Genomic DNA, 27,231 nt, shown 5'->3' with positions numbered 1-27,231 from the left:
TTGTTGTTGTTGTAGTTGTAGTCGTTGCATTTAAAATTCATTCTTTTTTTTGTATTGATTTTGTCTGATTTTTTTTTCGTCAATTTTTCCACTTTAAACATTGATCGCCGTAATTAAAATATACAAACGATAAAGACGACAACAATAACAACAACAAATGAAAGAAATTTTACCGACAAGAAAAAAAAATTAGATATTCAATGTGATCATCATCATCATTATCATCAATTGGTCAGTCAAAATGGTGAAAAAAAATAACGATAAGTTAACGTACACACACAGACACACACACACACAAAAAGTTAGAGAAAGAAAAAAAAATAAGAAAATCATTTAAGATTTAGAAAGAAAATGGACAAATGAAATGAATTAAATAAGATTGATTCTATAATTGTGAAACGAAACAATTTTAATCGAGCATGATCGAACCAATAGCAATGGACAATCACTATGCATATATATGCACTAAGAGAAAGATGCATCATTGGCATCGATCAGGATAAAAAAGGCAAAAAAAAAGAAGAAGAAGAAGAAGAAAAAACAGACATTGGAAAATCTTCACTAATCAAACAACAACGAAAAAAAAATTGGATATTTTGTCGGACATTCATAAACGATAAAGTAGGATTGAGTAAAACTACAAACAAACAAAACAAAACAAAAATGAAGTGAAATGAAATGAAAATCCATTTAGCTAATTAATTGTTTTTCATTTTATTCAATCTTGATATAGAAAAAAATATTTTTTTTCTTGTTAATAATAATAAATAATATCATTCACAATGTGAATAAATAAATTACACAGTACACACACATTTCATTGTGTGGTGTTGGCAATATTTTCAAGACATTAAGATGAGCAAAATGAAACAAAAATGATGATGATGATGAAAAAATAGAAAAATACGATAAAAATGGATAAATAAACATGGAACAAATCGATAAAGATAGAACGTGAAAAAACATTTTATTTATTTTATAACCATAAGATCAATACATACAAACAATCCAAAATTAAAGATGAAATGAACAAACATTTTTAGCTAAAAACAATGCTAATGTATGGAAAATGATAGTTGGATTATTCTATTTATGATCTCTTTATTATCTGTATGATTGTTTATCATCATTGGCCGGATATATTATCCATATCATATACCATCATTATATATCTACTATATTCAATCCAAATTTGATCAACATCAACAACAACGATGACAAAAACGAACATATGAATCGGATTGAATTTAAATAAAGATTAAAATCTATTGAGTGTGTGTGTGTGTGTGTGTGTAGGTATTATGGATGAATTTTTTATTTTTCATTTTTTTTCTAAAATTTTGCTCACATATACAAAAACTAGGTTTTTTGTGCAAGTGGAAAAAAAAGGAGGACAAAATGATAATTATTATAATGCAAAAGATGATGGTCAAAATGATGAAAGAAAAAAAAATTTCAAACGATATATATCATGGATTAAACTGTTTGGAAAAAAATGAGTGAAAATTTTTTTTCTTCTTCTTCTTTTACACAAGTTTTTTTTGATGTTTTAACCTAAATTTTATCCCTTTTTTCATCTGTAAGTTTTTTCTCTATGTGTGTGTGTGTGTGTGTATGTAGATGACAAACTTGATTATGGATGGTGAAAACATGTGACAAAAGATGAGGTTTATTTTTTTATATGAATTTTTTGTTGTTGTTGTTGTCTATTACGAAAAAAAAATCATTTTAGTTTGAAATTTTTGAGATGAGAAAATGATGTCAAATCAAAAAAAAGTACATTCAAAAAACAACAAAAATCAAACAAATTAGAAAAAAAACCACACTTATCAATTGACAAGAGTGACGAAAAAAAGTTTTACATTACCCCAATCAAAATTGAATGAATCTAAATGAATCATTCGATCGGTAAAATATTTAGAATTCTTGTTATGGTGTAAATGAAAAAAAAACAACAATTATTAGCTATGACATGGAAAAAAATAAATTAAAATTCCATAAGCTTTCAAAAAGAATTTCTCGTGACGATAATGAAGGTTATCGAAAAATAATTATGAAAAAAAATTACAGTATCAATATTTACTGCTTCTGTATGAGAATTGCAAAAAAAAAACAATTAATAATAGCACATATTGTGTGGGTGGCCACTGGCCAGTGAGTGATTGTATTAAATCAATTCAAGTGAGTCAAAAATGATGGACAAAAGATGATGGAATGAAAGAATCGAAATCGAAAAATAAAATTGATGATGATGATGATGCGACAAAATTGAAGTTATACGGATCGAAAATAAATTAAATTAGATCAGGGCAAGTGAATCTCGAAATGAGAGAGAGAAATAGGGGGGACAACCACCGTATTGGTGACCAAATAGTATATTAACGATTGATTCAAATAAATCAGTGAATCAATTTAAAGACAAAATGAGAATATAAAAAAAACTACTACACACTTATACAAACACTGCTGCTGCTGCTGCTGTTGTTGTTGTTGTTGTTGTTGTTGTTCCAGAAAATACATTTCAAAAAGAATGAAATGATAGAAATAAAAGAAAGTAGCGAAGAAAATTCGATTCAATTAATTTCATTTTGTATGGCTTTCATCATTATCATCATCATCATCATCATCATTGTTCGGCATCATTTGGAATCCAATCGTGCGACAAAGCGATAACACAAAGGTCCAACAGTGAACAAAAAAAAACAGACAAAAACATACAAACATAAAAGAATTGTAGATGTTTATATGAAATTCCTGTCACAAAACTGTACTGGAACAATAGGAACAAAAATATTGAATTGATGTGAATGCAATGTGTGTGTGTGTGTATGTGCAACTTATCAGAATAAAAATAAATGATGATTGCAAGGAACCTTAGACAGATACAATTCTACGATGATGAACTATCACAACAAAATTCTTTCTCATTTCTTTTAGATTCAATCTTTGAAAAAATGAACGATATGACGGTATTCGGAATTAATTAAATCAAACATCAACTTTTTTTTATTATTGTATTCGATTCTATGATGATGATGATGATGATCTGATTCTTGATGATGGGCATTGATGATGAATGAGGAAACCAACTATAAACAAGCAAACAAACATACATAGTAGAATCACAATAACATTTTGAATCATATAGAATCAATTGGAAAAAAAACGATGACAAAAGTTTTGTTTTTCTTTGTTCATCTATAGTTTGGAACGGGAAAAAAAAGAGGAAAAAAATCAGCACGATTTTGATTCACAACAACAACAACAACAACAAAGAACAACAAACAATGGCATTCAAATGAATTCATTCTAGTGAATAACAACATGTGATGTCCATTCCAAAAAAAGATGTAACACAAAAAAAAATTCTTTTTATGAACAAGCCATCTTTTGTTGTTGTTGTCGTTGTTGTTGTTGTTATTAAGAGAAAAAAATCCAAAATCAAATCATCACCATTGACAATGATTTTATTGTCATTGTAATTTTTTCCTATTGACGTTTCATCATCATCATCATCATTTGTAAATGAAAAACAACCAATGCATTATCATATTGAAATTCTAAGGTAAGTTTATTATCATTTCACCATCATCATCATCATCATCATTATTATTAATATGAGTTATGTTTTTTTTTCTTTTTTCATGTTGTTTATATAAATCGATCGACAAAGAATTATAATGACAAATGTATGAATTGAATTTGAATCATAATAGAGAATTTTACAACAATAATATAAATATAGATATGCACCAGAATTTACCACAACTATTTTGGATTGAATCAATAGAATTTTTTGTTGTTGTTGTTGTTGTTGTTATTCTTGTTTTGATGTTGTTTGAATATATTTGTCATCATCATTATACATCATTCCATACAATTCTTATTTCATGCATGAACAACAACTTTTTTGTCGATGTGCATCAACACTATTCTGGCTAAGAATTTTTTTTCCTTAGATATCTCCACTACATTTGTGTGGGATGATGATCTATGCCATTGTATTCATCAATGTATTAAAATGGTGAAATGAAATTTTTTTTTTAACAATAAATAAATTAACAACAAAAATTGATTATGGTTTCGACCATTTTCTTAAATTCAAACCGAAACCACTACCAACGAAACGTGCACCATGAAGTTGAACTCCAAAAAAATGATAACAAATGGAATTAATTAATTAGCTTTAGTGGAAAAATGAACTTAATGAAAATGTTAAACAAGTGAAGACAAGCATCTAGTATAAATCTCATCGACTACTGACATTTTGAATTGTTATTTATTTTTCGAGATTTATAAACGATGAATAAAATCAAGAGAAGAAGGAGAAAAAAAAAGAAAAATTCACGATTTTGGGATATCTCACTTTTCAATTTCACAAATCGTTACGATTGAATCAAAATTTTAGATGCAATCAATTTTCGGTTTTCCTATTTCTTCCGTACAGCACCAACAACGTTTCATTTTCAACAACTTTATTTTATTTTTTGAAATAAAAAAAAGAAATAGAAAAGAAATTCAATAAGATTCAAAGTGAAGAGATACATCAACATTATTTTCAAAGATGTAGATGATATCATCTAATGACCTGAACCTATGATGAAAAGAAAAAAACAAATGTGTTACCTGATGCTGCTATTGATGATAGACTATCAATTCTGTAGCATAAAAGAAAAATGATTAAAGTTTGAAGATTTGTAATGGATGGTAATAATTTTTTTCAGGTAAACAAAAACAAGATAGGCGTGAATGTTTTATACACGCGACCATTATTATAACAATTGTTTTCATCCAATTCATTCGTTGCATATGATAATGTTGCCACCATCAATCCATAACAAGCTCATGTGTTTATGTTTAAGAGAAAGAAACCATGATGATCGTGATGATCTAATCATCAAAAAAAAACCAAATAATATACAAATGTTAAGATGAACTACACAGATATGATCATTGAATTCATACATTCAAGAATAAGTTATTATTATTAGGAATATTGATGACTACTTTATTGTTAAATTGACAAACATAATGTTGTAGATTAATAAATAAAAAATGACAAATATTCTCCATTTCATTATCTTTCAGTTGAATCACATCAAATGATGCAGAAATTAACTCAAAAAAGACAATTTGATTGATTATTATTTCGATAATAATGATATGGTCAATATTAATTTCAAATTTTGTTCTTGTGTGTGTGTGTGTGTGTATGCTGTAGATAGAATCATTTCAGCTCAATCAGCATTAATTCATATACTATCAGTCTTATTTCATAAAACAAATCAAATCCAGACAAAAATATTGATCAATTATCATTTATTAGTTGTTTCTGATAGTTTTTTATTTTCAAAAAAAAAAAAAATTCAAACACAACTCTGTGATGATAATCATTATCATTTAACAATCTGGAGGTTTAAAAAGAAAATTTTTTTTCTCGTTCCCTGTTCTCTGTGCTGATGGATGCTAATCGTTTTCTAATGGATAGCCATGTTAGAAAGAAAACGAACCTATTTATACTAGCGCAGGTAATTATGGTTGGCATTACAATTTAGAAAAACTAAACATGAACAAAGAAAAAAAAACTAAAAAATTCATAGCACCTAATTTGGGAAGCTCCGAAATTTTCGCAAAATTTCTTTGTTCATGTTAATTCTGTGTTTGATTATTGTTAGTTGGCTTCTTGTAAAATGTTTATTTCATTCAACAGGTTAATCAGGTTAATTAATTGTGTGTAGTGTGTGTGTGTGTGTGAACATGATGCATAATTATTTGAAAATATGTTTAACGTGTTGATTATAAACAAAAAATTTTGTTGAAAAAAATTAAGAAAAAAAGGTGATTTTAAGAATTCCGAACAAAAAAGAATCCAGACTTTTCTTTCTTTCTTTCGCAGATTTAATGATGTAACAACAACAAGTATCTGAATATCAAAATTAAAATGATCAAATAAGATTAGAGCAGTCAAATATGAAATTTTGTTGTTTTTTTTCGATGAAGAAAAGAAAAACCTACTGAAAATAAAAAAAAAGAGGATCGATCGATTGCAAGATGGATCATGGATCATCTTTATTATTTCATTTTTTTCCATTTCTTTCTCCTATTATCCTAATCATTCATGGTTGTATAACAACAACAACAACAACAACAAGTGGATTATCAATTGTTATGTGTAAGCTTTAATAATAGGCTTAAAAATTCTTCTTTTTTGATAACGACGATGATTGATCGATCGATCATCATACAATGTTTGCTTTCCATAAAATCTGTCGACAGGTCTATGATCTTGTTGTTGTTGTACATTTTTTTTTTTTTTTTTTTTTTGGTGCTGTTGTTCATCAACGAATTCAATGGCGGCAAAAATATTTTCACGTTTACGGCTACCAACATAAGTAATTTTCCAATTGTTTTTTTTTCTCTCATCTTTCTTATTCCGACATGTAGAAAAATTATGGAAAAAAAATAATCGACAATAACATTGTTGTAGATAATCATCATCAGCATCATCATCGAGATAATTAATTTTTTCTCGTTTTTTTTTTAAAAATTCATTTCCTAAAAAAATAGAACAATTCAATTCATATGTCGTAATTTCGAAGAACAAGTTAAAGATGTATACATGGATTTTATTCAAACTTGATAAAAACGATCAATTCTCGATCAATCGATCGTTCAATTGATTCATTCAATTTACAACCACACACACATGCTTACTTCTAACTGTTGAAATAAACAATCATTTTTTATATCAAATTGTTAACAATAGAATAATGATGATTATAATTGTATTTTGGTGTTTAGTTTGCACTGAATAATCGAATCCAAAATGAAACCACACACATACAATGAAGACGATTATGAACAATGCCAATTGGTCAAATGATTGATCGATTGTCGATTACCTTTCATCAACATCATCATTCATTCTCATCATCACTTAGATTTTGATTTTGTTTTGTTCCTTCAAACATTCATCATCTTATCTATCATTTTGAATAGTTCATCGTCATTTGGAATTTTTTCTTTGTTTTTATTTTTTAAAATTCATCATGCAATCATGAATATGTGTGTTTCATGATCATCATCATCATCATCATGATCACCCTGAATTGGGTGGTCTTCGTTATATTCGCTATTTGTTTGAAAAATCGTTAGCGTGTTACCATGATGATGGAATGGAGAAAAATATGATTGTTATTTACATTGATTATTGTTTCATTGATTTGTATATTATGCCATGTAATCCAATCATCATCATCATCATCAATCATCAATTTGTTGTTGAATTCAAATATTTTTGGATGTTTCGATTTAATTGTTATTCAATGCAATTTCATCAATATATGTGTGTGTGTCCATTTCAATTTAAGTTGTTTTTTTTTTGACTTTCATTTTAAAAAATAGACAATTCAACAATCATGACCAAGATCAATCAATCATTGTATTATCGATCGATCGATCTAACGATCAATCGATTGTTTGTTTGTTTATTTGTAAAACATCTATTCTTAACACACAAAAACTGATACAAATAATTGCTAATCGGTTATCACATTTATGTAAAAAAAAAATCCATTACCATGACCATGATCATGAATATCCTAGTTTCTTTTATTTTTTTTTCCACCAAAAATAATAATAATAATCAGCTTCTATATTTTTTTCCGTTGTTGTTTTATTGAATGATAAACCCGAATCCACAAAACAACAGCAAAAAAAATTGTTTCAAATGTTTGACAACCAGATAATTCATATATCATGTGCATGGAAAGAAATAGGAATTTTTTTTTGTTGTTGCTGTTGTTATAACGTTTTTTTTCTTCACGTTTGTATCTCTGAATTTGATGATAATGATAATAATAATAATTTGGCATGCTAAACACATCGTTGGCAAAGTGATTACAGTCGATACAAAATAATACACAAACACACACACACACTCATACAAATGGAGAAAAAACCAAAAAAAAAAAAAATTCATCACATATTACACATTATTTGACTATTCATAGATTTTTTTTTGTTTTGTTATCAATAATATCGAGAATAACAGGTGAAAAAAAACACATTTCAAATCGAAACACGCATATAGACACAATAACAACGAAATCAGGTAACAACAAGATACATTTCAATGTGTACAGCACATCCGTAACAACGTAAAAATTTTTTTTTACCATTTTACCATGTTTTCAACTGAAACTTTCAAGATAGCTTTATTATTATTGTTATTGTTGTTTGTTTTGTTTTTTTTTTGTTGTTGTTGTTGTTGTTGTCGTTGTCGTTTCAACACCATTATAATCATGCATAAATCATTTTTTTTCACTGTTTTTTTTTCATTTGTTTTTATTTCATATATCCAGAACAGAATGTACAGGTAAATGTTGCATATATTGGCCATTATCATCGAATTGAATTGTTATTGCCACGGTATTTTTTTTTTTTTTTTTTTTTTTTTTCCAAAAATTTGTTTTTGTTTCTATCGGCGTTATCAACATCATCACAATCATCATCATCAGGATCCTCATTATCGGTGGCCACAGACGGGTTAATCGAAATAACATCCATAAAGCAAGCAATGAAAGCAAAGAAAAAAAAACGGATAATAAATATCCAAAGGTTAATCACATTGAAAACATCTTCATAACGATGATAATAATAATAATAACGAAGATGAATATTTGAACAACAACAACAACAACAACAAAATCATATTTAACCGATAAAATAAATAAATGTTGGCTGATATAATCAGCCATTCTTGTGATATTATTTTTTTTTCTGTGGTACAATTTTGGCAATTGAACCGAAACAAAATGAAATGAAATGAAAAGAAAAAAATTTACATAATCTTTTTTCTGCCGGTGGTTTTTTTTGCATGTATAAGAAATTTTGTAAATCTTTCAATTCAGTATTTTTTAAAAATAAGGAAAAAAAATCTAAATCTTTTTGAAAGATCTTAATCCAAAAGTGTGAAACTATATATGCTAAATGAAATTATAATGAAAAAAAAATAAGAATTTGTCGATGGAAAGATGAACATGTCACAAACCAGACGAAGAAAAAAACAAAATTTTTTACAACTTAAATCAATCGTTTTTTTTTTTGCTACAATGAATGTCTTTTTTTTCTTCTTTTCATTTCTTGATCATTTTCATCGTACTGGATTGATCTGTATCAATTTAATGATCTTGATTTTTTTTCTCTCCCTCTTCATTCATTCATTCATTCATTTATTCATGGCTAATATTTATATATATGAAGGCGTCCATATTGATCCGATGAATGAGATTACTTGAATCATCTGATGATGATGATGATACTAGAGATTTTTCTTTCATTTTTCAATAAAAAAAAGGTTACAGATTTTTTGCCGTTACCACTCATAGATTCATTCATTTATTTGAAACATTTTTTTTCCTGTTCGCAATTTTGTTCTATTCAATTTGATGATTTGAGATAAACTAAATAAATCATGAATTTGCCTGTTTGTTGTTAAACTGAATTAAAACTTACTAACGATGAATGGATTCAAGTCAAATTTTTTTTTGTTGTTGTTGTTGTTTTCATGAATGAACAGAAATAATACTTTCAATCAATTTCGATGATAATTGATGGCTATATTCTTTTGATTGTCAATTCTGAATATTTGATTGAAAATTTAAATTTAATTCAACACAATCATTATTTGAAAGCAAAAGAAAAAAACGTTTGTTGATGCAGAAACAACAACAACAACAACAATGACGATGATGGCGGTGATTTGTAAATATAAAATGTGTAAATATGTGGCTGATGATTATAATTATAAGGTTGTCTATGATGATGATAATGATGATAATGGTATTTGAAAATATTTAATAAAAAAAATAACTAACTGTTTCTCGAATAATAAAACCTATAGGCCATTATATATTGAATTAGGTTAAACTGTTTGAATTACTAGCTTCTTCTTGTTTTTTTTTGCACCATCATCCATAGTTTAGTTTAGTTTAGTTGTTGATGATGTTTGAAACTATTAATTTAATTATTACACATTCATTAAATACATTTTTTGCTGATATTTTGGCTATTAAGCGATGTGAAGAGAAAGAGAGACGAAAAAAAATTTTATGATCCAAAAATTTTCAAATCAACAAACAAAAAACACAAAAAAAACAACAACATCGACAACAATCCAATGTCGTTCCGGGGTTGATTCCATTTTTCTTTTGATGGGCTTCAAGTTGAAGATTTATGAATATTCAAACCAATCTGAAAACAAAAAAAAAAAATCTAAACACATGACTTTGGAAACAGAAGAAAAAAATTGAGGCATTTGATATGAATGAATAATAATGGATAAAACATGACTATTGGTCAACCGACTTTTGATGATGATGATGATGATGATAAAACAATATTAACAACCACTGTTATTTCCATAATTAAATCAGTGTGTGGAAATTTATTTTTACAAGTATTTTTTCAACATCTTTCTCACTTCCTTCAATTGTATACATTTTATTGTTGAATGGAGTATTTTTCAACATGGAAAAAAATCGATTATCATCAATAAAATATAATGGATTTGTGAGAAAACAAGATGAATTTATGTTCTGGGTGATTATCGATCATTTTATTTTTATCAAATTCATATGTTGTTCAATCTTTTTCAAGTTTTTATTCACTATCATCATCATCATCATCATCAACACCAAAATCAAATGGACCTATGATGGATCGATCAAAATTTTTTTCTTCTTTTTGATCTAATATTTTTTTACGGCCAAATGTATGAATGAATCTTTCGAATTTTTTTTTGTGTGGCATTGATAATAATGATATTGATAATGATAATGGTTAATGGCTGATGGTTTGCCAAAAAAAAAGGTGTGAACCAGATAATTGAATCTTTAAACATAACTTTATTCCCACATTACATGTCCTATGGCTTTTATCATTATTTTTTTTTCTCATTCTTTCAATTACTAAAATTTCATTTACAATTTCTGATTTTCAATTATCATTTCTATCATATCTTTCTTTTTTTCTTTCTGCAAATTATCATTGATAAAAAAAATTGAATAAAATTTTTTCTTTATTTCATTTCAATTGAATTCAACACACAACACAGCTCAATACATGATAATAATGGTGAAATCAAGCATCCTGAACAAAAAAAATAAAAAAATAATGTTTCTGCTGCCGATAATAATGTTGATGTTTAATACAAACGAAACAAAAACATAAAATCTGGTTATTATTTGTTGAAAACAAAAACAACATGAACCGCAATAACAGCAGCAGCAGCAGCAGTAAGAAGAAATTATCATTTCAAACAATTTTTCCATCCATTTTGATTCATTCGAGACGCGAGTTAGGTCGATTTGTTCGATGATGATGTTGATGATGATGATTGCCCACGAGCCATAACAAAAAACAAAGTGTGAAATGTTTTTTTTTATCGTATGCGGAAAAAAATTGTTTACGTAGTACACTATAACATATGTAGTCTATACAAATGTATACACAAGGTAGTTATGATGATGATGATGATCATCATCATCAAATTTACACCTTCAATTAATGATAATGGTAGCTGGATTTTCATTTTTATTTTTTTTATTTTTTTGGTTTTAAAAATAATAGATTGTTCTATTAGGTGATAATTTAACATTTTGGTTATCCTCTGTGGTGTTTTTTCTTTTTTTTTCATATTGCAAAGAAAAAAAAATGAAAAATTGAACCAACCAAAATGAATACACACACATGAAAACATTACATGAATCTAAACTATAGATGAAGCGAAAATCTAATAAATCTTTCTGGCTACTGTATAATGATTATTATTATAATGATGATGATGATGATAATGATCATAATTATGATTTTTGTTGTTATTGTTGTTATCATGTTGAACAACAACAACAACAACAACAATAACAGCAAGCAATCAAGTGAATTCAGGTTGAATTTGAATTTTCAATTAGTTTGTGGCTTCAGTTTTGTTTTTGTTGCAGTTGGTTTTGAATTTTTTTTTTTTTGGTTGGCCAACAAAGATGAAAACCATAAGCCAAGTTTTTTTTTACTATTTTTTTCAGTGATATTCATGAAATGAAAATCTAGCAATGGCCATCATTCATTTATTTGTTGAGATTTGAAATTTTAATTTTTTTCTTTCCAACTTTCAAAATTGCTTCTGTGTGACAAAATTTGTTTTTTTTTTTCAAAGCCATGGCCACGAAAATGATGCCATCATGATTGATTTTATTTTTGTTGTTGTTTTTGTTTTTGTTGTTTTTGGTTATCATTCATTTCCTGGATCTGATGATGTTTTTCGTAGCTTTTTCATTTGCAGATATTATCAGTAAATCTTGCTATATATAGGACAAGAATGTATATTCATTAGCAAGCAACAACAGGAATTGATTATTGCCACTTTTTTTTAATCAATTAATAAGCTAAAATGAATGGATAAATTGTTAATTAATGTTCATTTTGTAGCACGTGCATCTAACATTTTTACGTGTGTCTGATTTTGCTAATTAAATATACCTTTAGTCACTGTGTACACCATTGACGCATCATTATAGCCCATTTGCTTGTTATTATTATTGTTGGCTGCCTCCCAATTGTTAATCAATGTTTTTTTTCCAGTATCTATATTTGTTAATTTGTTATCAAAATATCTTGAATCACAGACAAACTATCAAAGAAAATAGAAAATTTCTATTTACTTGCTGCATTTAGTTGATTTTATTGCCCTAAAATTTGCAATGATTGCTACGATTCTTAGCGTATTAAAACAAAAAAAAAACTTTACTGAAAGTAATTTATGACAGTTTCATTTTATCGGCTTAAATATTTGCATTCTAAATTATAATTGCAAACAAACAAACAAACAAACAAAAACAATGATCAAAGACCACCATCGAATCTTAGATCATCATCATGATTATCATCATTGATTGCTTAGTGAATTTTTGGTGGCAATATTGCCAAATTCTGTATAGCTAATCTAGGACGACAAACCATAAATGAACAAAAACAATGAACGCCCTGAAGGTTGAAAATAAAATAAAAAAAATTCCACAATATTATTGGTCAGTGACCGACACAGTCTTTGTCCAATTGATTGACGAATGATTATTGTTGTTTTTCACTGTTAAGCGTTTACACATTTATTGCACGACAATTATAATTTGTTGCCCATAATAATAATAATAATAATGAAAGACTGTCTAGACAATGATCTTAATTTGTTTTTTTTTCTCTTTTTAAAAAAAACAGGAGTGATAATCAAGATAAAAACAACAACAACAACAACAGCACAGGTATTTTAAACATTCAGATGTTTTAAAATTTAAAATAGATAGCCCAAAAAAAAGATTGTTTAAAATTGACAATTGTTTGAGAGCGAAGAAAAAAAAATTGAAACAATGATCATCGTCATCAATACACACGTACACAAAATTTGGATATTGATATACATGAATATGCACTTTGGAGGATTGGCCATCCATCCATCCATTTATCGTAACAATAAAAGAATTTATTTTCAGTATTCATGGTTTGAGAATTTCATTAGGTCAGCCATTAGGGAACACATGCACAAGAACCCAACCTCATTGTCCTAATTAGCTGTATGTTTGTTCATGCTGTAACCACAATGTGTAAACAAACAAAGGAAAATTTTTTTTTTTTTTATTCCAATTGAATAAATCGATTTCGATTGATATGAATTTAATCAAATTGTTTTATCTTGGTTGGAATATATGTGGTAGGATTGGCTCTATGTATATGCACTGTATCCAGCAATCATTTTTTTCATCACAACCGGATGATGGGTTTTTCGATATGTCAAGATAAATTTTTTTTTCTCTTCTTATCAATCTTCTGGATTATGATGAAAATTTTCTCAATTAATTAAATTAATCAAAAAAAAAAAAAAAATGTAAAAAAAATTCAAGGTTGACATTATGGAGTGTACAGTTACAATTCTTTCTTATTGAAAGAATTTTTTCTTTTCATTTTGTCATCTGACCTCTGAACAAATGGGGTTGACAAAGTGCAAAGATTTTTTTTTTTTTTTGGTTTGTTTGTTTATTTCAATTTGATTCAAATTTATAATGAAGATGAATATTAATGAATCCCCATATACTGGTATAGTTTCTCACACTTGTGTAATAAGATTTTGATGAAAAAGAAAAAAAAATTTATTTAAATTTTTCATCATCATACATCAGCTAAAATTAATGAGTTTGACAAAAAACAAAAATTCAATCTATTTACCATGATAAAGATGCGGATGATAAAAACAAAAAATTTTCTCCACAACAAAACAAACAAAACCAAAACCAAAAAAATAAAAAATTCCTCTGCTATCTTTATCAGATTTTTACCATTAACCGAAACTAAAATAGATTGATCATTTCGGATTGTTTAATCAATCTGTCATTAGTTTATCGTTGTTGTTTTTTTTTCTTTGTTTCAATCAGACCATTTGGGTAGTATGAATTTTCTTTCTATAAAATCTTATCTGGAAAAATTTTGAAAAACAACAAAAAAAAATCATGTTTCAATTCATTGTTCATAAAATGTTTTATTTTTTTTTTGTCAAATTTTATTATTTTTTCTGCTGATAATAATATCATTATCATCATATAATCATTATGATTTTTGTTCACAAAAACCAGCATTAAAACTATGAAAAAAAAATTCTTTGAATTCTATCAATTTCAAATAATAAAAATGATATTCATTGAAATAAAAAGATCAAATAATCGTGATTAAAATGAATCGAAAAAAAATGTACATTAAAAAACGTAAATCTTTCACTATATGAAATGAACGAATGAATGATGACTATGGATGATAATTTGTTGGTAAAATAAAAAATCCATTTCTTCAATTCATGATATGAATGGATAGAGAGCAGAGATGAAATAAAAAAAAATTATTGAAAGACAACCGAAACGGCATATGATGATGACAACGTCGTCGTCGTTGTTGTTGTTGTTGTTGTTGATTATGATGATGATGATAAAATATTGTCCACTGAAAAAAAAATAAATTGGTTATTTATTTTGTCATCATCATTATTCACAAGAAATCAGTGAAGAAAAAGAAGAAAAAAAAATGAGAACGATGAATTTTTTTATAGAGGGAAAAATACAACAAAAAAAAACCAGACACAAACAACAACAGAACAGATGAAAAAAATGGTCATCATGAAGATATTTAGAATTAGAAAATGAGAGAAGAAGAAAAAAAAACTGATTAGAGATTATATAGATTAACTATTTGGAGAAAAATAAGACATATAGAACCTCATTGAGGACAGGTCATCATCATTATTATTATTATTTTTATTATTATCATTTATAGAATATGTCAACGTTTGTTTGTTTCGTATGGCCAACATCATTATCATTATAGATTTGGGATTTTTTCTTTTTAGTTGAATAATGATTATTATTATTATTGTAAAAAGAGAATTCTTTTTTTTTCCATTTCATAATTATAATAATAATGATTTTTTTTTTGGCAGTAATATTTTGCTTTTTGATGATGATGATGATGATTGAAAATCTAATTCAAAATTCAATCCTTTTGGCACTGGATGACACTTGTCATTGTTGATTAACATCATCATCATCATCATCAAGAAGATGAGAGTTCGAATCCGATCAAATCATCGGAATTTTGTGGATTGAAACATTGAGATTCATTTTTTGTTCGATTTAATGAGAACATTTTGTCCAAAATGGATTTATTTATTTTTTTTTTTTTAGTTTTTTTTGCCACTCAAATCTCCTTATGAACAAAAATTAAATGTTTTTTTTTTGTTTGTTTGTCTGATTCATCTGATAATGGTCATTTTCGGTTACAACTGATCGATCGATCGATTCAAACTCATCATCATTATCATCATCATCATCATCATCATAATCGACGATGGTGGCAGTGTTTTTAACCGGATAAATACTACTATAGTAAAGACATAGAACATAAATGACATTATAATCCATCCAATTTGGATAAAAAAAAATTTTTTTTTATTTTTTTTTCATAATACAATTTTATGAATTGATAAATGAATGAATGATGAAAAGAGTAGAAGTGATTGGCTGGATTTACTGGGGATTCGAAAAAAAAACAAAAATTGCTCTCAACCAAGATGATGATGATGATGATTATGATTGAAGTTTTGCTTAATTCAATGAAATGAAACACAAAAATCATCATCATCATAATCATCAAATCTCAAGTGGTCTGAAATTTTGTGTTTCATTATTATTTTTGTTGTTGTTGTTGTCGTTTGTCTCATCCCTATCGATAATAATAAACAACTGTCCAGCCAGTGTGTATACAATAAATCTTTTGCAATTTTGTTGTGGTGTGTGTGTGTGTGTGTGTGTGTGTGTTAGTGATCATCTTTTTTTTACATGTTCAATTTATATATTGCTCTGATTCTATAAGCAATCAGTGATCAAAAAAAAAAAAAAAAAAAAACAACACAACAACAAACAATTTTAGACAAACTAACGAACGAGTTTTTTTTATTTTTTTTAGTTCTCCTGTGGTGCTAACCGGCAATCGGATGTGCACTTGTGTGTGTGTGTGTATGTAATAAGCCATCACCAATGATAAACATCATTGATTTTTTTTTTTGATGATTCAAATTCGAATTAATTACTCGTGCTGTGTGTGTGTGTGTGTGTGTGTGTGTGTGTGTGTGATATTGATGAATGAAGTGGTTATGGGGAAGAAAATTGGTAATTTTCTTTTTTTTTAATATTTGATCATCATTTATATCCATTTTGTGATACAAATTTTTTTTTTGTGTGTGTGTGTGTCTGTGTGGTGGTGGTGGTGGTGGGGAAAAAAAGAAGATTTCAATTTGTAAGGATTTTGATTTTCTAACTTGCCGACGACGATTTTTATTCACTGATAATGATGAATGATGTTTTTTTTCCACATTTTGATCATCTTTTCGGAGATATTTTTTTTTATTATTTTTTTTCTTTTTCATTCAATTTTTTTTTCGGTTTGACAACTTTGTTTATGTTGATGATGATGATTGGTCTAATTTTTATCATTGTTTTTCTTTCACAAGCTAGACACGCGTTGGAATGCAAACATAGTAGCATTGTATAGAATTGTTATTGACAGATCATATTCAGATCAATTACAATTCATTGCAAGATCCGCAGAAGAAAAAACAACATTTGATTGGTGATTGGTCATTCAACGATTTGATGTCGATTCTAAAATTTTAATTCAACAAATCAAACATTATTATTGTTTGATTGACACAATAATTTAGGTGCATAGAATGAAAAAATAAATTTTTCATCATCATCATCATCAATATGCTGTTTAAATTTGACAGATTCTTCTATGGAAGACAAAAAAAAATGATTTACATTACAATTAAATGAATGAATTGGAAAATAAATAGATAATGGATGGATCAATGGTCATCACATAATGTCATCATCATCATATTGATGTCATAATCAAATGATATAAAGATGATATGTATCTATTTGTATTGATAATTATAGCCATTGTATCAAATGATCAATGATTTGAATTCTCGATAATAATAATAATGATGATGATGATTATTATTTGGTTATCTATTTGTTTAAATAAAATTAACAACAACAACAACAACAACCTTTGACCTCTATTTTGTAATGTTGATTTTTTTTTACTTGTTTGTTATAAATCATCACTAAAATCACTACACCAAATAGGTGTTCAATTATCAGTTTTGTTAAATCTGATTTTTGTTGTTGTTGTTGTTGTTGTTGTTTTTCAATTGAAATCATTCAAGATGAACACGCCTATTTTGTCTGGATTAATATTAGAAAAAAAAATAACAACAACAACAACAATGAAACGGCGTGATGGCGCCTGCCCATTTCCATTGTTATTATAACATTATCATTATCATCATCATTATTATTAAAAAGCAAATGTCTTCCTATCATAATAATCACGTCATCATCATCATTTTATGATTGGTGCAATGCCTCATACAACATCCAGCCATCATCATTGTTTTGATTATTTTAAATGAAATGAAACAAAAAAAAAACACATTTCACTGATAAAAGTATTTTAGGGGATGGCGTAATATAATAAAAAAAAATACTCAAACACAATGGTAATAAAAAAAAGGTAGCGCCCACAATGGCTCCTCATCTTCAATGGATAAAATCAATGTATTGTGTGTTTGTGTCCACTAAATGACGCCCGAATGGCGTGAACCTTGATGCATGTTTACTGGAAATCATGATCAATGGAAATGAACAAAAACAAACGAAGGAAACAAAAAAAAAAACAATGGAAAATGAAAAGAAAACAGGCGCGCATAAGCACACACGCACACACACACACACAGACATTGTCATATACGTTTTGTATAAGATGATAAAATCATCATGATAATGATGATAATAAGTAAGAAGATGATAAAGACGATAAGCGCGCCAAAAAAAAAAAAATAATACAAATGAAAACAAAAAACGAAATAGAAACCTTCCCGCCCACGATATATGTATATATATGTCTATGAATGTAGTAGTGGTCAACGAAAAGAATGACGAATTCAGCAGTTGGAGACACACACACATCATATCACATGGAGAAAAAATGTGGGAGAGGGAAGTGGAAAAAAAAGTGATAGAGAGTTGTTCCATTACAAAAAAAGACATATTTGTATCATCTCATCATCATACAGTTTAACTTCGAAATTGTATGTAAAGTTCCGTAATGTTGGATTTTTTTTTTCATCGACCTTCATTCGATTTCGAATAGAAAGTTTCCATTGTTTAATATTCAACATCAAACAATGTTTATCTTCGATTCATCATACAGTGATTTGTTGGACAAATATACAATCATCATTTGATCGAGGATAAATTTTTTTTGTTGTAGTGGTGATTACAAATTAAAATTCGAATTCAATGAACGAAAAAAACATTAAAACATAATCCAATCGAAAAAAAGAAAACAAAAAAAATTTCAAGTTTTTTCCGTTCCAATTTATTGTTCCGATTTCCGTTGACTTTCATCGTTAACGTCAGCATCAACGATTAATTCTCATGTGGTTTCTTTGTGACTGAATGTGTAGGTGTGTTATTTATCTACCGGAAAATAAACTGCGTTGTTGTTGTCTCTTCACTTTTTTTCTGATGAATGCACCTGGATTTAACCTATTTTCTTTATACATCGAATAAATGTGACTGTTATTCATCATCATCATCTTCATCAAAACCTGTATTTCATAGACCATTTACATTGACAATTCATCCTTTCTGTTGTATTGGTGTGTGTGTGTGTGTGTGTGTGGTCTATTTTTTTCACATGAATCATTGTTATTTCCGAAAGAAATTTATTCGTTGTTTTTCGGTTATTTTGTTGTCTTGGTGCATTCATCATTATTTTCATCAACAAATGACCCATTGAATAAACACTGGTAAGAATTCTTATTATCATTTTAAATTGTTTTTTTTCAAAAATTTTCATTCACTTTAATCATTCATGAGACATTATTATTATTATTAATTATCCACTGATTCCATTTGAGGGCATTTCACTTTTTTTTTGTTTTTTGTTTTTTGTATTTTCCGTTCGCAATCGATTATCAAATTCAGAACAATTTTTATACTTTAAAAAATGAAAATGATTTAAACAATTTTACAACCATATAAAACGTTTCATTTCGTTCCCTTTTTTGGTCAAATGTCATTCTTATTTATACATCGAGACCTATTGGTATATATGTTTCTGCTGTTGATGAATGGGTCTTAAGCTAACGGCATATTGCGATCATAGCCAGCGATTCACAAGATATCGAGTATCGTGATTCATCAAATGTTCTGGCCATAGAAATACGAATGCTTCTACAATCCACATTTGTTTGGTTAAAGACCATGTAGCAAAAGAAGCTAGTAGGTTAGAGAGTATTTCTTTCAAAATGATCCCGCTATCTCATGATATTAAAATTCTGAAAGCTCAACTAGGTCGAATTATGGAATGCTCAATGGCATATCGCCGATACCATAGTCGAAAGTATTAGAAATCATCAAGTCATCGATCACACAACGAATGAAATGACATTCATGATGACTTTTGTTGTTGTTGTTTTTCAATGAGATTTTTTGCTTACTTCTTCTTTTACATTTAGTTCTAGGTCAATCTGGCCTTGATGGATTTACGTTTTTTTTTTTTTGCTTTTCTCGTTTGTTCTTTAGAAACTTAGTATACTTTGTATCAATGGTGATCTAATATATAGAATGTCTTTGTGAATGAATTTAATTAGCCATTTGGTTTATTTTTCTTTTCTTCTTGTTCTTTTGTTTCAAAATACGAGATACAAAAAACGACATACATCTGGACATATATTTGCACACAAACACACATTTTTTTTCTTGGTTTTTTATTTTCATTCATTCATTCATTTTGGTCATTAGGTTTCGAAATGTTTTTTTTTTGTTTCACCCATGGGCTGTATGTGTGTGTGTGTGTGTGTTAAATCCAATTCTGTTGATGTCAGGGTTACAACAACAATAATGGCAAGAGGCCATATTGTTTTATCGGACTTTGGATAGGCAAAAAAAAATGTGTTTGTGTGTGGACTTTGCACATGAATTAAGTAGTATTTTCAATGATAATGATTGATTCTATTGTTTCAACAAATGAACAAAAACCTAACCATATGTTGATTATTTGATTTTCTTTCGTTTTTTTTTTGGTTTCGGCTTGTTGCTTTTTTTTCGTTGTGATCATAGTTGAATATCAACTTTTTTTTGTTGTTGTTGTTGTTGCCAAAACGACAGCCATTATCATTTATCTTGTGAAAAGTTTTGTGTTTCATTTATTTTATTTTTATTTTTTGCTTTTTACTTTCAGTCCATCATCATATAGATATATGTTGGTTAGATAGATAGATAGATTGAGTGATTGATTGATTCGAATGAAATGAAACCGATATTTTTTTTCTCGTATGAAAAATTTCGTTCCTGTTTTCATTTTCATTTTAAATTGTCACTTTTGATCCACTGTATTCTGTCGATTATTTGGCGATATCAATGAATATCAGTGGCGGCAATAAAAAAACGTTGATAGATTAATCATATTGAAATTGAAATGCATTCATCATTTTGGTGTACAATAATAACCTAAAATCTTGTTATTGTGTCAATGTCCGATATGTTGATTTCAAATGAATAAATTCATTGATGATAAAAATTTATTCAGACAGATTAACCTATTATTGATTTAAGATTTCTTTATATAGAAGAAAAGAAAATTTCATTTCTAGTTCATGTCATATTGTGTGTGTGTGGACAATTTTGACAATAATGATGACAATCATTTCAAACGTAATCAGTTTAGATGGACAGACAAAAAAAAATTTTTGTTTTTGCCTTATTCAATTAATTTTCCCATTTTTTTTCTTGCTTACTTCCATCTTTATTCACCCTTTTTTTTCTTTTTGGTTTTCAACATTTGATTTATAATCATCATCATCATGAAGAAAAAATGGCAAAAGCTCCAAAAAAACACCCGGATTGTGTTGATTGTTGCGTATACAACAACAACGATATATAAATGGCCATTTTGAATATATAACTTTTCTTTCTTTTTTTGACATCATTTGATCGGAAATGATCATTTATTTAGACATAATGAAATATAAAGGCTATAATTAATATTGATTTTTCTTTTTTTTTTTTCTTCTAATAAATGCTCAACGTTTTATTAATATTTGTCGTTGATTTATCATGCTCTTGTTGTTGTTGTTGTTGTTTGGCCAATTTGAATTTTCATTTTGATTCTTTTCATCATCATCATCATCTGATTTTTTCCACTTGTTTTCCAGATTTTTTCTCTTATTGGCCAAAAATTTTTTTTCTTTGATCCGAAATATCATATGCCAGATTTTTTTTTAAATTAATTATTCGATACTTTTTTGTTGTTGTTGTTGTTGTTGTTTTTATTTGGCTCAATTTCAAATGCATTTAAGATTCATTGATTGAGATGATGATAATGATGATGGTCTTTAGATGGCCTGAAGGCTGCTATAGCTGTTTATTTGTGAAAGTGTGTGTGTGTGTGTGTGTGAAAATGAAGAAAAAAAATTGTTTGAATAAATTGAAATAATTGTGTTAATAAAGTAAAAAAAAAATGTTGCTGCTAAACATCCTTCACATTATCATGTACAAAATGAACAACAATTTAAAAACAACAAAAGTGTTAATCATTCTTTTTGTTACATCAGATTTAGTGATTGATTTTCCGTTATCAGATTTCTTCGATAATTCATTGATTTTTTTTCCCATCATCATTCTTCATGATGTTTTTTTCTGGTAATAACAACGTTCGATAATGATGAATCGATTAATACTATTGATTTTTTTTTTCTTGTTCATTTGTTCATCAAATGTGTGAAAGTGTAAAATTAAGGTGAAATAAAAAAAAAATTACGCATAACTGCATAACTAACACCTTGTCGTTGAAAAATGCAACAACAAAAAATCAAACACTCACTCACACACACACACACAGAGAAAAAATTCTATTATCAATTTTCTTTTAAAGACAATTCAATATTTGATTTTTGGAGACCATTTCCATATGTGTTTGAGTGTGTGTGTATTGTGTATTATAATTTTTTTGTGTGTGTGTTTCAATTTTTGCAATCAAATTTGGAAGACACACACACACACACACAAAGAGGAAAAGAGACAAACACATTTGTCAAAATGAGTAAATGAAATATAAACAAAACAAAAAAGAAAAATAAAAACAACAACAAAAAAAATTTGATATTTTTTTTCTCCCAAAAAAAATACCTGTACCAATTCACCTTGAATTGTTTCGAGATGTATTTTAATGTGTGTGTGTGTGTGTGTATGATTGTAATATAAAGTTTTTTTCATTATTTGTTCATGTGTGTGTGTTTTTTTTGAGGGAAAAGTTGTCAATCATCATAGATCATATATTGTCAAATTATTTATACTTCATTTATTGTTGATGGTAAATGATTTCAAATTTCAGATTTCACTGTATTGTCACACACATTAGACCTATCCAGGAAATTGTTGGTTAAATTTTCGTTAAAGACCCCCTTCTCTTAACAATAAAAAAAAATAAGTACCATCGGTATCGTTCATCGATTCAAATCACTCTCTTGGTTTTTTTTTGTATTTTTCTCTTTTTTTTGTTTTGATTAATAAAATCAAGGTTCATTTGCTCAGAATTTTAAGTGTTCATGCGTGTGTGCATGTGTGTTTGTTGTCGATTTTGTTTTTAATTTTTCTAAAATTTTTTTTTTTTTTTTGCATTTTGATTGTTTACTTGGATAACTATTGTTGTTGTTGTTGTTATTTTATTGTTTCACATTTGTTTTGTTTCCATTACCTTCTATGCATCATCAACATTATTATCATCATTTTTATTCATCACTTTTTGAGGTGTCTAATTGTGTTTTTTTTGTGTTGTTTGTTTTTTTTTCCATTCTACATTTTGATAATCGATAGAATTTTTGATGACAATGACAATGGCTGCTGTTTACTTCTTCAGTTGTTGTTGTTGTTGTTTTGGTTTTGGTTTTAGTTTGTTATATCCATGAATTTGTTATTTAATACACACACACACACACATGTGGAAACAAAATTTTTAAAAGCTTTTTTTTCCCACTTTTGACAAATTTTCCATTAATTTTTTTTTTGTTTTGTTTTGTTTCTGTACTATTGTCATCGTTTGCTTTTGTTTTTTTCTATTTTTATTTTTTTTTATCATATCATATCATTCTGAATAACACACACACACACAAAAACACACATACATTGTACGATGTGAAATGTATTGACCATTTTGAAAAACAACGAACAAAAACAGAAAAAAAAATTCCATTTGGATAATATTTTTTAAAAAATAGACTATGATGTGTGATGATAATAATGACGACAATAATGTGAAATGAAATGAAATGAACAACAACAACAACAACAACAACAACAACAACCACACAACTACCAATCGACCGACAAATAGATAAACTTATTTTTTTTACGACCAGACAATTGTCTATCTGTTGTTTTTGTGTGTGTGTGGATATTTTGAACATTCCATCCATTGTTTTTCTTGTTGTTTTTTTTTGTCCACAGTATATGAACGTTTTTTTTTGACGTTATCTTTTTTGTTTTAAAATGATAAAACAATGTTATGTTCACATTTATATTTGCAACTTAATGACCTTTGTTTGAATGATGATGACGATGATGATGATGATGACCTTTGACCGAAATTCAAATTTGCAATATTAAATCTACTTATTGTTTTTTTTGTGTGTGTGTGTATGTGTCTGTGTTTATGTCAATTTCTGTTTTTCGAATATTTTTGTTCATTTGTTTGTTTGTTTGTTTTTGTCAACAACATGATAATCTGTTCAAATTATCATCATCCACATCATCATTGTTTGGTTATTTGAGAAAAACAACACGAATCAACTTTATCAAAAAAAAAAATGTAAATGCTTTTTATTGGAATATTTCAAACTATTATCACGTGAAATAATAATGAAATTAAAAATAAAATGATTGAAAATGTCAATGTTAATTGATGATGTTGATCATCATCATTGGATCATATTTCCCTCCCACCTGTATAGTGATAATCATTAGTATTATTGTCATGAATTGAATGTCAATACAATCCATCAGGAATAACATTTCGAATGGAATTATCACCATCTTACTCTTTGAACAAATCAATGTTTGAATCAATCAAAAAAGGAGAAATTTTTTATTGATTTCTTTTTTGTTTCTTTTAAAATTACATCATATATTTTATACTTTGTTATTTTATGGAAAAAAATTTTATCATATCAGATTCAAAATGATGAAAATCTTCTTATTTTTGTCTTTTTTTTCATATGTGTGTATATGTCATTGAATGAAAAACATCTTATATACTTGCTAGATCAATAATCATATCGGATTGACATCATTTTAATCGCCATCAACTTGATGATGATGATGATGATGATGATCAAAACCGATAATCATATTGATGGTCAAAACAGAAAATGTGTCTTTTCTATGCTGCCGAATTTATTATTTTTATTACAAAGTAATCATTGGACAACACGCAACCTGTTGTGCCGGTATTGATTTTCAAACCAAAAAAAAAATGATTATTTTACTTTTTACCCAGATCAGAATAAAATGATGACCATTTTCTTGCATTTTAATGTTCGTATATTGTAGCTATAAAAATTACAATTTTTTTTGTTTGTTTGTTTCTTCAGACAAATCTTTTGTTTTAATGCACACACACACACACAGCAAGAGCTCGATCGAATCCGATCAATTTGATAATCATTAAAAAATTGAAAATTTTTTTCCAACCATTCATAATGATTATATTACCGATTATGGTTTGTTATTTTTTTTTGTCTTTGTAAATGATGTCATATCAAATGGAAAATAGAATTTTCCGGTCAATTTTATTATTTCTGAATTTTCAATCTTTTTCTTTTTCTCTTCAATTTCTTGTCACCAATATATATAGTTTTTTCAGGTATCCATAATTTATCGATCTTAATTTTTTCAATCAATGTGAATATCTATTACCATTATTCGCGGACCATCTTTTTATTCTTGACTAATCATGATCAATGAATAGAAAAAAACCCTTTTATTGTCTTTTTTTTTTGTTATTTCTTTCAATGTCTGTTTGTTTTGGATATTTTTCCTATTGAAAATAAAATTCTCATCATCACTTTTAGGTTTACACCATTCGTTTGTTTGTGAATTTTTGTGTTTTTCTCTCTCCCTTCCTCCCCCCCCACACATACATTTCCACTTTGGACGAACCAAGAAACAACCGAGAAAAAAAAGTCGTCGATTTTCTTGTATTTTTTTTATGAGATTTTTGTCTGCTAATTCATTTCTGTCGCCTTGATTTTTTTTTGTTGCTTTTTTTGTTGTTAAGAATGTAGATTTCTTGATAATAATAATGATGAAGAAGATGATTGAAAGAGCAAAAAGAATGAAAACAAAAAACAAAAAAAAAAAAAAATAAAACGAAAAACAATAAAATTTTCGACTGCTGTTTTTTTTGAGGAGATTTGGATCGGCTAAAATTGATAATGATTGTATAGTATATATACAGTATATATTAATGATTATAATGAGAAATAGAAATAAAAAATTCGTTCAACATGTCGTTGAAAAAAAGATTTTCTCTCTCTCTCTCTCTCCACAAAATTATGCTTAACATATTTATTTTCATTCCATTTTGATAAAGAATATTCTTTAAATTCTTCAAAAAAAACAACAACATGCGAGTAACTAGTCGGTTGCCGATATTCTACAGAGTTACCAATGTTTATTATTAAAATATTCATAACCTAAATTTAGAAATTCTGTATGCTCACCGTTCATTGTCATTATTGTTGTAAATCAAACGCGCTCAAAGATTGAGAGAGAATCCCTTTGTAATTTGATTGTTTTTTTTTTTTTTTTTGATTATATCAATCGCAGCAGAAATTGTTGAGAATTAAAGCATAAAACTTTTTCTCTCATTTCAATCATCATCATCATCATCATCATCACTGGTAAAAAGTTTGCACCAAATGGCATGTTTATTGTTGTTTGTGTGTGTGTGTGTTTGACAATATCAATCCGTTGAAATCGATTTTTCCACATGTACACACACACACACTGAACACTGAATCTGCTTTTCTTTTCAATTCTATATATGTTTCCATTGTTTAAATCAAAAAAAAAAAAAAAATTTTTTTTGTCTTGAAATACAATACAAAGATTCTTCAATGATGATAATTTCTTTTTATATTTCATTTCGATTCTAATAATATATAATTGTAGCTCTATGCCCACCATCACCCCCACACATATCCTCCGCACCAGAATCCAATAGAATTTCTATAGAATGAATGACATAATGGTCTTTTTGTGTTTGGCAATTTTCAACAATTGAATATCTTTATTATTATATTATCATCATTATCATTATGTTATAAACATCATCTGAAAGAAACAGATACAAGAAAAAAAACGTTCTATTTTTCTTTTGATACAAATGTACAATGTGTTTGTCTGTACCATTGTGTGTGATAATCACAAGCTTGGCCAATTGTTTGATGATGATGATGACTAAATTATTCGGCCCATTTACAGTTGTAATTTTTTTTGTAGTTCT

This window comes from Dermatophagoides farinae, chromosome 2 (assembly GCF_024713945.1).
Source record: "Dermatophagoides farinae isolate YC_2012a chromosome 2, ASM2471394v1, whole genome shotgun sequence".
NCBI classification, from domain to species: domain Eukaryota; kingdom Metazoa; phylum Arthropoda; class Arachnida; order Sarcoptiformes; family Pyroglyphidae; genus Dermatophagoides; species Dermatophagoides farinae.
Note: the sequence above shows the minus strand (reverse complement) of the source record.